At 41.9% G+C, this 12,335-nt stretch overlaps 13 pseudogenes; all 13 read left to right on the top strand.

Moving 5' to 3' along the window:
• The first annotated feature begins 443 nt into the window (after positions 1–443).
• Positions 444–562, top strand: LOC137120019 (5S ribosomal RNA; annotated as a pseudogene).
• Positions 563–1,419: 857 nt separating this feature from the next.
• LOC137120031 (5S ribosomal RNA) lies at positions 1,420–1,538 on the top strand (annotated as a pseudogene).
• An 856-nt stretch (positions 1,539–2,394) lies between these two features.
• Positions 2,395–2,513, top strand: LOC137120043 (5S ribosomal RNA; annotated as a pseudogene).
• Positions 2,514–3,369: 856 nt separating this feature from the next.
• On the top strand, positions 3,370–3,488 carry LOC137120047 (5S ribosomal RNA; annotated as a pseudogene).
• An 856-nt stretch (positions 3,489–4,344) lies between these two features.
• On the top strand, positions 4,345–4,463 carry LOC137120048 (5S ribosomal RNA; annotated as a pseudogene).
• Positions 4,464–5,319: 856 nt separating this feature from the next.
• On the top strand, positions 5,320–5,438 carry LOC137120049 (5S ribosomal RNA; annotated as a pseudogene).
• Positions 5,439–6,294: 856 nt separating this feature from the next.
• LOC137120050 (5S ribosomal RNA) lies at positions 6,295–6,413 on the top strand (annotated as a pseudogene).
• Positions 6,414–7,269: 856 nt separating this feature from the next.
• LOC137120051 (5S ribosomal RNA) lies at positions 7,270–7,388 on the top strand (annotated as a pseudogene).
• Positions 7,389–8,244: 856 nt separating this feature from the next.
• Positions 8,245–8,363, top strand: LOC137120052 (5S ribosomal RNA; annotated as a pseudogene).
• An 856-nt stretch (positions 8,364–9,219) lies between these two features.
• LOC137120053 (5S ribosomal RNA) lies at positions 9,220–9,338 on the top strand (annotated as a pseudogene).
• An 856-nt stretch (positions 9,339–10,194) lies between these two features.
• LOC137119994 (5S ribosomal RNA) lies at positions 10,195–10,313 on the top strand (annotated as a pseudogene).
• An 868-nt stretch (positions 10,314–11,181) lies between these two features.
• Positions 11,182–11,300, top strand: LOC137120054 (5S ribosomal RNA; annotated as a pseudogene).
• Positions 11,301–12,169: 869 nt separating this feature from the next.
• Positions 12,170–12,288, top strand: LOC137120055 (5S ribosomal RNA; annotated as a pseudogene).
• The last annotated feature ends 47 nt before the right edge of the window (positions 12,289–12,335 follow it).

A 12,335-nucleotide genomic window follows, 5' to 3' on the forward strand; every position in this document is an offset into this window, starting at 1 on the left:
TAAATCTGAAGGGGTGGACTGCCATTTTCTTTTGATTGTTTTCTCTTGTTTTCACATTAGGGAGTTAGGGTTAGCGACTGTCTTTTGGTTTGTTTATTTCTATCAGGCTAGCTAGCACTTTCTGTGGGAAATGGCTTATTTTGTTTATTATGGTGGCCTTGGTTCGCCCTGAGTTGTAGTGTCATGTTTTGTTTGACACTTTCTTTCGTTTAAAATAAATATCATTCTGTTGGAACATCTCGATCCTGGATTTTGGTTTGGGGATCGGAGAGGGAACATGCTAATTTATCTTTGTATGTTGCACCCTGACCCCCTAGACAGGGGCGTAACAGACCAGTACAGTTATAGTACTTTGTACTTTGCCACATTTATCTTCTTCTTAGCAAGTGTCATGCATTCTGCTTCTCTAGCGTTTTTAAGAGCTGTTGATGATGTCAAATGCAGCTTACGGCCACACCGCTCTCTAAGCGCCCGATCTCGTCCGATCTCGGCAGCCAAATAGAGCCGGGCCTGGTTAGTACTTGGTAGGAAGACCGCCTGGGAATACCAGGTGCTGTAAGCTTTTTTGCTTGGGTTTACGGGCAGCACAAGCTGGTGTTACTGCCTATTTATTCATAGAAATTGTTCCATATTTTCATCAAATTTTGTTCTTTCATTGCTGTTTTGCTACTTTATTGGTTTGTCAACCATCGTGCTTCATTACTAGTAGACCATGTTACGGTCCTGGCCATATGTGTTGTTTTTATTTTCTTGTTCTTATAGGTGCCGTGCCTGATTGGCCGGATTGGGGGGCAGTACAGGAAGCTGATTGGTCCATCCTACACTTCCTGGAGTTTTAAAAGTACGGTTCCCAACAGCTAGCGAGGCTCTTTCTGGCATCAGCACTTGTTTGCTGTTCTTGGTTTCCAAACCTTATTTAGCATTTTTGAATTGTTAGGTTTTGTGCCGTGGTTTTGTTTATAAATTGTATATTTTGTAAATAGTATTAAATCTGTAGGCGTGAACTGCCATTTTCTTTGGACTGTTTTCACATTAGGGAGTTAGGGTTAGCGACTGTCTTTTGGTTTGTTTATTTCTATCAGGCTAGCTAACACTTTCTGTGGGAAATGGCTTATTTTGTTTATTATGTTGGCCTTGGTTCGCCCTGAGTTGTAGTGTCATGTTTTGTTTGACACTTTCTTTCGTTTAAAATAAATATCATTCTGTTGGAACATCTCGATCCTGGATTTTGGTTTGGGGATCGGAGAGGGAACATGCTAATTTATCTTTGTATGTTGCACCCTGACCCCCTAGACAGGGGCGTAACAGACCAGTACAGTTATAGTACTTTGTACTTTGCCACATTTATCTTCTTCTTAGCAAGTGTCATGCATTCTGCTTCTCTAGCGTTTTTAAGAGCTGTTGATGATGTCAAATGCAGCTTACGGCCACACCGCTCTCTAAGCGCCCGATCTCGTCCGATCTCGGCAGCCAAATAGAGCCGGGCCTGGTTAGTACTTGGTAGGAAGACCGCCTGGGAATACCAGGTGCTGTAAGCTTTTTTGCTTGGGTTTACGGGCAGCACAAGCTGGTGTTACTGCCTATTTATTCATAGAAATTGTTCCATATTTTCATCAAATTTTGTTCTTTCATTGCTGTTTTGCTACTTTATTGGTTTGTCAACCATCGTGCTTCATTACTAGTAGACCATGTTACAGTCCTGGCCATATGTGTTGTTTTTATTTTCTTGTTCTTATAGGTGCCGTGCCTGATTGGCCGGATTGGGGGGCAGTACAGGAAGCTGATTGGTCCATCCTACACTTCCTGGAGTTTTAAAGTACGGTTCCCAACAGCTAGCGAGGCTCTTTCTGGCATCAGCACTTGTTTGCTGTTCTTGGTTTCCAAACCTTATTTAGCATTTTTGAATTGTTAGGTTTTGTGCCGTGGTTTTGTTTATAAATTGTATATTTTGTAAATAGTATTAAATCTGTAGGCGTGAACTGCCATTTTCTTTGGACTGTTTTCACATTAGGGAGTTAGGGTTAGCGACTGTCTTTTGGTTTGTTTATTTCTATCAGGCTAGCTAACACTTTCTGTGGGAAATGGCTTATTTTGTTTATTATGTTGGCCTTGGTTCGCCCTGAGTTGTAGTGTCATGTTTTGTTTGACACTTTCTTTCGTTTAAAATAAATATCATTCTGTTGGAACATCTCGATCCTGGATTTTGGTTTGGGGATCGGAGAGGGAACATGCTAATTTATCTTTGTATGTTGCACCCTGACCCCCTAGACAGGGGCGTAACAGACCAGTACAGTTATAGTACTTTGTACTTTGCCACATTTATCTTCTTCTTAGCAAGTGTCATGCATTCTGCTTCTCTAGCGTTTTTAAGAGCTGTTGATGATGTCAAATGCAGCTTACGGCCACACCGCTCTCTAAGCGCCCGATCTCGTCCGATCTCGGCAGCCAAATAGAGCCGGGCCTGGTTAGTACTTGGTAGGAAGACCGCCTGGGAATACCAGGTGCTGTAAGCTTTTTTGCTTGGGTTTACGGGCAGCACAAGCTGGTGTTACTGCCTATTTATTCATAGAAATTGTTCTATATTTTCATCAAATTTTGTTCTTTCATTGCTGTTTTGCTACTTTATTGGTTTGCCAACCATCGTGCTTCATTACTAGTAGACCATGTTACGGTCCTGGCCATATGTGTTGTTTTTATTTTCTTGTTCTTATAGGTGCCCTGCCTGATTGGCCGGATTGGGGGGCAGTACAGGAAGCTGATTGGTCCATCCTACACTTCCTGGAGTTTTAAAAGTACGGTTCCCAACAGCAAGCGAGGCTCTTTCTGGCATCAGCACCTGTTTGCTGTTCTTGGTTTCCAAACCTTATTTAGCATTTTTGAATTGTTAGGTTTTGTGACGTGGTTTTGTTATAAATTGTATATTTTGTAAATAGTATTAAATCTGTAGGGGTGAACTGCCATTTTCTTTGGACCGTTTTCACATTAGGGAGTTAGGGTTAGCGACTGTCTTTTGGTTTGTTTATTTCTATCAGGCTAGCTAGCACTTTCTGTGGGAAATGGCTTATTTTGTTTATTATGTTGGCCTTGGTTCGCCCTGAGTTGTAGTGTCATGTTTTGTTTGACACTTTCTTTCGTTTAAAATAAATATCATTCTGTTGGAACATCTCGATCCTGGATTTTGGTTTGGGGATCGGAGAGGGAACATGCTAATTTATCTTTGTATGTTGCACCCTGACCCCCTAGACAGGGGCGTAACAGACCAGTACAGTTATAGTACTTTGTACTTTGCAACATTTATCTTCTTCTTAGCAAGTGTCATGCATTCTGCTTCTCTAGCGTTTTTAAGAGCTGTTGATGATGTCAAATGCAGCTTACGGCCACACCGCTCTCTAAGCGCCCGATCTCGTCCGATCTCGGCAGCCAAATAGAGCCGGGCCTGGTTAGTACTTGGTAGGAAGACCGCCTGGGAATACCAGGTGCTGTAAGCTTTTTTGCTTGGGTTTACGGGCAGCACAAGCTGGTGTTACTGCCTATTTATTCATAGAAATTGTTCTATATTTTCATCAAATTTTGTTCTTTCATTGCTGTTTTGCTACTTTATTGGTTTGCCAACCATCGTGCTTCATTACTAGTAGACCATGTTACGGTCCTGGCCATATGTGTTGTTTTTATTTTCTTGTTCTTATAGGTGCCCTGCCTGATTGGCCGGATTGGGGGGCAGTACAGGAAGCTGATTGGTCCATCCTACACTTCCTGGAGTTTTAAAAGTACGGTTCCCAACAGCAAGCGAGGCTCTTTCTGGCATCAGCACCTGTTTGCTGTTCTTGGTTTCCAAACCTTATTTAGCATTTTTGAATTGTTAGGTTTTGTGCCGTGGTTTTGTTATAAATTGTATATTTTGTAAATAGTATTAAATATGTAGGGGTGAACTGCCATTTTCTTTGGACCGTTTTCACATTAGGGAGTTAGGGTTAGCGACTGTCTTTTGGTTTGTTTATTTCTATCAGGCTAGCTAACACTTTCTGTGGGAAATGGCTTATTTTGTTTATTATGTTGGCCTTGGTTCGCCCTGAGTTGTAGTGTCATGTTTTGTTTGACACTTTCTTTCGTTTAAAATAAATATCATTCTGTTGGAACATCTCGATCCTGGATTTTGGTTTGGGGATCGGAGAGGGAACATGCTAATTTATCTTTGTATGTTGCACCCTGACCCCCTAGACAGGGGCGTAACAGACCAGTACAGTTATAGTACTTTGTACTTTGCCACATTTATCTTCTTCTTAGCAAGTGTCATGCATTCTGCTTCTCTAGCGTTTTTAAGAGCTGTTGATGATGTCAAATGCAGCTTACGGCCACACCGCTCTCTAAGCGCCCGATCTCGTCCGATCTCGGCAGCCAAATAGAGCCGGGCCTGGTTAGTACTTGGTAGGAAGACCGCCTGGGAATACCAGGTGCTGTAAGCTTTTTTGCTTGGGTTTACGGGCAGCACAAGCTGGTGTTACTGCCTATTTATTCATAGAAATTGTTCTATATTTTCATCAAATTTTGTTCTTTCATTGCTGTTTTGCTACTTTATTGGTTTGCCAACCATCGTGCTTCATTACTAGTAGACCATGTTACGGTCCTGGCCATATGTGTTGTTTTTATTTTCTTGTTCTTATAGGTGCCCTGCCTGATTGGCCGGATTGGGGGGCAGTACAGGAAGCTGATTGGTCCATCCTACACTTCCTGGAGTTTTAAAAGTACGGTTCCCAACAGCAAGCGAGGCTCTTTCTGGCATCAGCACCTGTTTGCTGTTCTTGGTTTCCAAACCTTATTTAGCATTTTTGAATTGTTAGGTTTTGTGACGTGGTTTTGTTATAAATTGTATATTTTGTAAATAGTATTAAATCTGTAGGGGTGAACTGCCATTTTCTTTGGACCGTTTTCACATTAGGGAGTTAGGGTTAGCGACTGTCTTTTGGTTTGTTTATTTCTATCAGGCTAGCTAGCACTTTCTGTGGGAAATGGCTTATTTTGTTTATTATGTTGGCCTTGGTTCGCCCTGAGTTGTAGTGTCATGTTTTGTTTGGCACTTTCTTTCGTTTAAAATAAATATCATTCTGTTGGAACATCTCGATCCTGGATTTTGGTTTGGGGATCGGAGAGGGAACATGCTAATTTATCTTTGTATGTTGCACCCTGACCCCCTAGACAGGGGCGTAACAGACCAGTACAGTTATAGTACTTTGTACTTTGCAACATTTATCTTCTTCTTAGCAAGTGTCATGCATTCTGCTTCTCTAGCGTTTTTAAGAGCTGTTGATGATGTCAAATGCAGCTTACGGCCACACCGCTCTCTAAGCGCCCGATCTCGTCCGATCTCGGCAGCCAAATAGAGCCGGGCCTGGTTAGTACTTGGTAGGAAGACCGCCTGGGAATACCAGGTGCTGTAAGCTTTTTTGCTTGGGTTTACGGGCAGCACAAGCTGGTGTTACTGCCTATTTATTCATAGAAATTGTTCTATATTTTCATCAAATTTTGTTCTTTCATTGCTGTTTTGCTACTTTATTGGTTTGCCAACCATCGTGCTTCATTACTAGTAGACCATGTTACGGTCCTGGCCATATGTGTTGTTTTTATTTTCTTGTTCTTATAGGTGCCCTGCCTGATTGGCCGGATTGGGGGGCAGTACAGGAAGCTGATTGGTCCATCCTACACTTCCTGGAGTTTTAAAGTACGGTTCCCAACAGCTAGCGAGGCTCTTTCTGGCATCAGCACTTGTTTGCTGTTCTTGGTTTCCAAACCTTATTTAGCATTTTTGAATTGTTAGGTTTTGTGCCGTGGTTTTGTTTATAAATTGTATATTTTGTAAATAGTATTAAATCTGTAGGCGTGAACTGCCATTTTCTTTGGACTGTTTTCACATTAGGGAGTTAGGGTTAGCGACTGTCTTTTGGTTTGTTTATTTCTATCAGGCTAGCTAACACTTTCTGTGGGAAATGGCTTATTTTGTTTATTATGTTGGCCTTGGTTCGCCCTGAGTTGTAGTGTCATGTTTTGTTTGACACTTTCTTTCGTTTAAAATAAATATCATTCTGTTGGAACATCTCGATCCTGGATTTTGGTTTGGGGATCGGAGAGGGAACATGCTAATTTATCTTTGTATGTTGCACCCTGACCCCCTAGACAGGGGCGTAACAGACCAGTACAGTTATAGTACTTTGTACTTTGCCACATTTATCTTCTTCTTAGCAAGTGTCATGCATTCTGCTTCTCTAGCGTTTTTAAGAGCTGTTGATGATGTCAAATGCAGCTTACGGCCACACCGCTCTCTAAGCGCCCGATCTCGTCCGATCTCGGCAGCCAAATAGAGCCGGGCCTGGTTAGTACTTGGTAGGAAGACCGCCTGGGAATACCAGGTGCTGTAAGCTTTTTTGCTTGGGTTTACGGGCAGCACAAGCTGGTGTTACTGCCTATTTATTCATAGAAATTGTTCTATATTTTCATCAAATTTTGTTCTTTCATTGCTGTTTTGCTACTTTATTGGTTTGCCAACCATCGTGCTTCATTACTAGTAGACCATGTTACGGTCCTGGCCATATGTGTTGTTTTTATTTTCTTGTTCTTATAGGTGCCCTGCCTGATTGGCCGGATTGGGGGGCAGTACAGGAAGCTGATTGGTCCATCCTACACTTCCTGGAGTTTTAAAAGTACGGTTCCCAACAGCAAGCGAGGCTCTTTCTGGCATCAGCACCTGTTTGCTGTTCTTGGTTTCCAAACCTTATTTAGCATTTTTGAATTGTTAGGTTTTGTGACGTGGTTTTGTTATAAATTGTATATTTTGTAAATAGTATTAAATCTGTAGGGGTGAACTGCCATTTTCTTTGGACCGTTTTCACATTAGGGAGTTAGGGTTAGCGACTGTCTTTTGGTTTGTTTATTTCTATCAGGCTAGCTAGCACTTTCTGTGGGAAATGGCTTATTTTGTTTATTATGTTGGCCTTGGTTCGCCCTGAGTTGTAGTGTCATGTTTTGTTTGACACTTTCTTTCGTTTAAAATAAATATCATTCTGTTGGAACATCTCGATCCTGGATTTTGGTTTGGGGATCGGAGAGGGAACATGCTAATTTATCTTTGTATGTTGCACCCTGACCCCCTAGACAGGGGCGTAACAGACCAGTACAGTTATAGTACTTTGTACTTTGCAACATTTATCTTCTTCTTAGCAAGTGTCATGCATTCTGCTTCTCTAGCGTTTTTAAGAGCTGTTGATGATGTCAAATGCAGCTTACGGCCACACCGCTCTCTAAGCGCCCGATCTCGTCCGATCTCGGCAGCCAAATAGAGCCGGGCCTGGTTAGTACTTGGTAGGAAGACCGCCTGGGAATACCAGGTGCTGTAAGCTTTTTTGCTTGGGTTTACGGGCAGCACAAGCTGGTGTTACTGCCTATTTATTCATAGAAATTGTTCTATATTTTCATCAAATTTTGTTCTTTCATTGCTGTTTTGCTACTTTATTGGTTTGCCAACCATCGTGCTTCATTACTAGTAGACCATGTTACGGTCCTGGCCATATGTGTTGTTTTTATTTTCTTGTTCTTATAGGTGCCCTGCCTGATTGGCCGGATTGGGGGGCAGTACAGGAAGCTGATTGGTCCATCCTACACTTCCTGGAGTTTTAAAAGTACGGTTCCCAACAGCAAGCGAGGCTCTTTCTGGCATCAGCACCTGTTTGCTGTTCTTGGTTTCCAAACCTTATTTAGCATTTTTGAATTGTTAGGTTTTGTGCCGTGGTTTTGTTATAAATTGTATATTTTGTAAATAGTATTAAATATGTAGGGGTGAACTGCCATTTTCTTTGGACCGTTTTCACATTAGGGAGTTAGGGTTAGCGACTGTCTTTTGGTTTGTTTATTTCTATCAGGCTAGCTAACACTTTCTGTGGGAAATGGCTTATTTTGTTTATTATGTTGGCCTTGGTTCGCCCTGAGTTGTAGTGTCATGTTTTGTTTGACACTTTCTTTCGTTTAAAATAAATATCATTCTGTTGGAACATCTCGATCCTGGATTTTGGTTTGGGGATCGGAGAGGGAACATGCTAATTTATCTTTGTATGTTGCACCCTGACCCCCTAGACAGGGGCGTAACAGACCAGTACAGTTATAGTACTTTGTACTTTGCCACATTTATCTTCTTCTTAGCAAGTGTCATGCATTCTGCTTCTCTAGCGTTTTTAAGAGCTGTTGATGATGTCAAATGCAGCTTACGGCCACACCGCTCTCTAAGCGCCCGATCTCGTCCGATCTCGGCAGCCAAATAGAGCCGGGCCTGGTTAGTACTTGGTAGGAAGACCGCCTGGGAATACCAGGTGCTGTAAGCTTTTTTGCTTGGGTTTACGGGCAGCACAAGCTGGTGTTACTGCCTATTTATTCATAGAAATTGTTCTATATTTTCATCAAATTTTGTTCTTTCATTGCTGTTTTGCTACTTTATTGGTTTGCCAACCATCGTGCTTCATTACTAGTAGACCATGTTACGGTCCTGGCCATATGTGTTGTTTTTATTTTCTTGTTCTTATAGGTGCCCTGCCTGATTGGCCGGATTGGGGGGCAGTACAGGAAGCTGATTGGTCCATCCTACACTTCCTGGAGTTTTAAAAGTACGGTTCCCAACAGCAAGCGAGGCTCTTTCTGGCATCAGCACCTGTTTGCTGTTCTTGGTTTCCAAACCTTATTTAGCATTTTTGAATTGTTAGGTTTTGTGACGTGGTTTTGTTATAAATTGTATATTTTGTAAATAGTATTAAATCTGTAGGGGTGAACTGCCATTTTCTTTGGACCGTTTTCACATTAGGGAGTTAGGGTTAGCGACTGTCTTTTGGTTTGTTTATTTCTATCAGGCTAGCTAGCACTTTCTGTGGGAAATGGCTTATTTTGTTTATTATGTTGGCCTTGGTTCGCCCTGAGTTGTAGTGTCATGTTTTGTTTGGCACTTTCTTTCGTTTAAAATAAATATCATTCTGTTGGAACATCTCGATCCTGGATTTTGGTTTGGGGATCGGAGAGGGAACATGCTAATTTATCTTTGTATGTTGCACCCTGACCCCCTAGACAGGGGCGTAACAGACCAGTACAGTTATAGTACTTTGTACTTTGCAACATTTATCTTCTTCTTAGCAAGTGTCATGCATTCTGCTTCTCTAGCGTTTTTAAGAGCTGTTGATGATGTCAAATGCAGCTTACGGCCACACCGCTCTCTAAGCGCCCGATCTCGTCCGATCTCGGCAGCCAAATAGAGCCGGGCCTGGTTAGTACTTGGTAGGAAGACCGCCTGGGAATACCAGGTGCTGTAAGCTTTTTTGCTTGGGTTTACGGGCAGCACAAGCTGGTGTTACTGCCTATTTATTCATAGAAATTGTTCTATATTTTCATCAAATTTTGTTCTTTCATTGCTGTTTTGCTACTTTATTGGTTTGCCAACCATCGTGCTTCATTACTAGTAGACCATGTTACGGTCCTGGCCATATGTGTTGTTTTTATTTTCTTGTTCTTATAGGTGCCCTGCCTGATTGGCCGGATTGGGGGGCAGTACAGGAAGCTGATTGGTCCATCCTACACTTCCTGGAGTTTTAAAAGTACGGTTCCCAACAGCAAGCGAGGCTCTTTCTGGCATCAGCACCTGTTTGCTGTTCTTGGTTTCCAAACCTTATTTAGCATTTTTGAATTGTTAGGTTTTGTGCCGTGGTTTTGTTATAAATTGTATATTTTGTAAATAGTATTAAATATGTAGGGGTGAACTGCCATTTTCTTTGGACCGTTTTCACATTAGGGAGTTAGGGTTAGCGACTGTCTTTTGGTTTGTTTATTTCTATCAGGCTAGCTAGCACTTTCTGTGGGAAATGGCTTATTTTGTTTATTATGTTGGCCTTGGTTCGCCCTGAGTTGTAGTGTCATGTTTTGTTTGACACTTTCTTTCGTTTAAAATAAATATCATTCTGTTGGAACATCTCGATCCTGGATTTTGGTTTGGGGATCGGAGAGGGAACATGCTAATTTATCTTTGTATGTTGCACCCTGACCCCCTAGACAGGGGCGTAACAGACCAGTACAGTTATAGTACTTTGTACTTTGCCACATTTATCTTCTTCTTAGCAAGTGTCATGCATTCTGCTTCTCTAGCGTTTTTAAGAGCTGTTGATGATGTCAAATGCAGCTTACGGCCACACAGCTCTCTAAGCGCCCGATCTCGTCCGATCTCGGCAGCCAAATAGAGCCGGGCCTGGTTAGTACTTGGTAGGAAGACCGCCTGGGAATACCAGGTGCTGTAAGCTTTTTTGCTTAGGTTTACGGGCAGCACAAGCTGGTGTTAATGCCTATTTATTCATAGAAATTGTTCCATATTTTCATCAAATTTTGTTCTTTCATTGCTGTTTTGCTACTTTATTGGTTTGTCAACCATCGTGCTTCATTACTAGTAGACCATGTTACGGTCCTGGCCATATGTGTTGTTTTTATTTTCTTGTTCTTATAGGTGCCGTGCCTGATTGGCCGGATTGGGGGGCAGTACAGGAAGCTGATTGGTCCATCCTACACTTCCTGGAGTTTTAAAAGTACGGTTCCCAACAGCTAGCGAGGCTCTTTCTGGCATCAGCACCTGTTTGCTGTTCTTGGTTTCCAAACCTTATTTAGCATTTTTGAATTGTTAGGTTTTGTGCCGTGGTTTTGTTTATAAATTGTATATTTTGTAAATAGTATTAAATCTGTAGGGGTGGACTGCCATTTTCTTTTGATTGTTTTTTCTTGTTTTCACATTAGGGAGTTAGGGTTAGCGACTGTCTTTTGGTTTGTTTATTTCTATCAGGCTAGCTAGCACTTTCTGTGGGAAATGGCTTATTTTGTTTATTATGTTGGCCTTGGTTCGCCCTGAGTTGTAGTGTCATGTTTTGTTTGACACTTTCTTTCGTTTAAAATAAATATCATTCTGTTGGAACATCTCAATCCTGGATTTTGGTTTGAGGATCGGAAAAGGAAACATGCAAATTTATCTTTGTATGTTTCACCCTGACCCCCTAGACTGGGGCGTAACAGACCAGTACAGTTATAGTACTTTGTACTTTGCCACATTTATCTTCTTCTTAGCAAGTGTCATGCATTCTGCTTCTCTAGCGTTTTTAAGAGCTGTTGATGATGTCAAATGCAGCTTACGGCCACACCGCTCTCTAAGCGCCCGATCTCGTCCGATCTCGGCAGCCAAATAGAGCCGGGCCTGGTTAGTACTTGGTAGGAAGACCGCCTGGGAATACCAGGTGCTGTAAGCTTCTTTGCTTGGGTTTACGGGCAGCACAAGCTTGTGTTACTGCCTATTTATTCATAGAAATTGTTCTATATTTTCATCAAATTTTGTTCTTTCATTGCTGTTTTGCTACTTTATTGGTTTGCCAACCATCGTGCTTCATTACTAGTAGACCATGTTACGGTCCTGGCCATATGTGTTGTTTTTATTTTCTTGTTCTTATAGGTGCCCTGCCTGATTGGCCGGATTGGGGGGCAGTACAGGAAGCTGATTGGTCCATCCTACACTTCCTGGAGTTTTAAAAGTATGGTTCCCAACAGCTAGCGAGGCTCTTTCTGGCATCAGCACCCTTTTTGCTGTTCTTGGTTTCCAAACCTTATTTAGCATTTTTGAATTGTTAGGTTTTGTGCCGTGGTTTTGTTTATAAATTGTATATTTTGTAAATAGTATTAAATCTGTAGGGGTGGACTGCCATTTTCTTTTGATTGTTTTTTCTTGTTTTCACATTAGGGAGTTAGGGTTAGCGACTGTCTTTTGGTTTGTTTATTTCTATCAGGCTAGCTAGCACTTTCTGTGGGAAATGGCTTATTTTGTTTATTATGTTGGCCTTGGTTCGCCCTGAGTTGTAGTGTCATGTTTTGTTTGACACTTTCTTTCGTTTAAAATAAATATCATTCTGTTGGAACATCTCAATCCTGGATTTTGGTTTGAGGATCGGAAAAGGAAACATGCAAATTTATCTTTGTATGTTTCACCCTGACCCCCTAGACTGGGGCGTAACAGACCAGTACAGTTATAGTACTTTGTACTTTGCCACATTTATCTTCTTCTTAGCAAGTGTCATGCATTCTGCTTCTCTAGCGTTTTTAAGAGCTGTTGATGATGTCAAATGCAGCTTACGGCCACACCGCTCTCTAAGCGCCCGATCTCGTCCGATCTCGGCAGCCAAATAGAGCCGGGCCTGGTTAGTACTTGGTAGGAAGACCGCCTGGGAATACCAGGTGCTGTAAGCTTTTTTGCTTGGGTTTACGGGCAGCACAAGCTGGTGTTACTGCCTATT

This window comes from Channa argus, unplaced genomic scaffold, assembly GCF_033026475.1.
Source record: "Channa argus isolate prfri unplaced genomic scaffold, Channa argus male v1.0 Contig065, whole genome shotgun sequence".
In the NCBI taxonomy this organism is placed as follows: domain Eukaryota; kingdom Metazoa; phylum Chordata; class Actinopteri; order Anabantiformes; family Channidae; genus Channa; species Channa argus.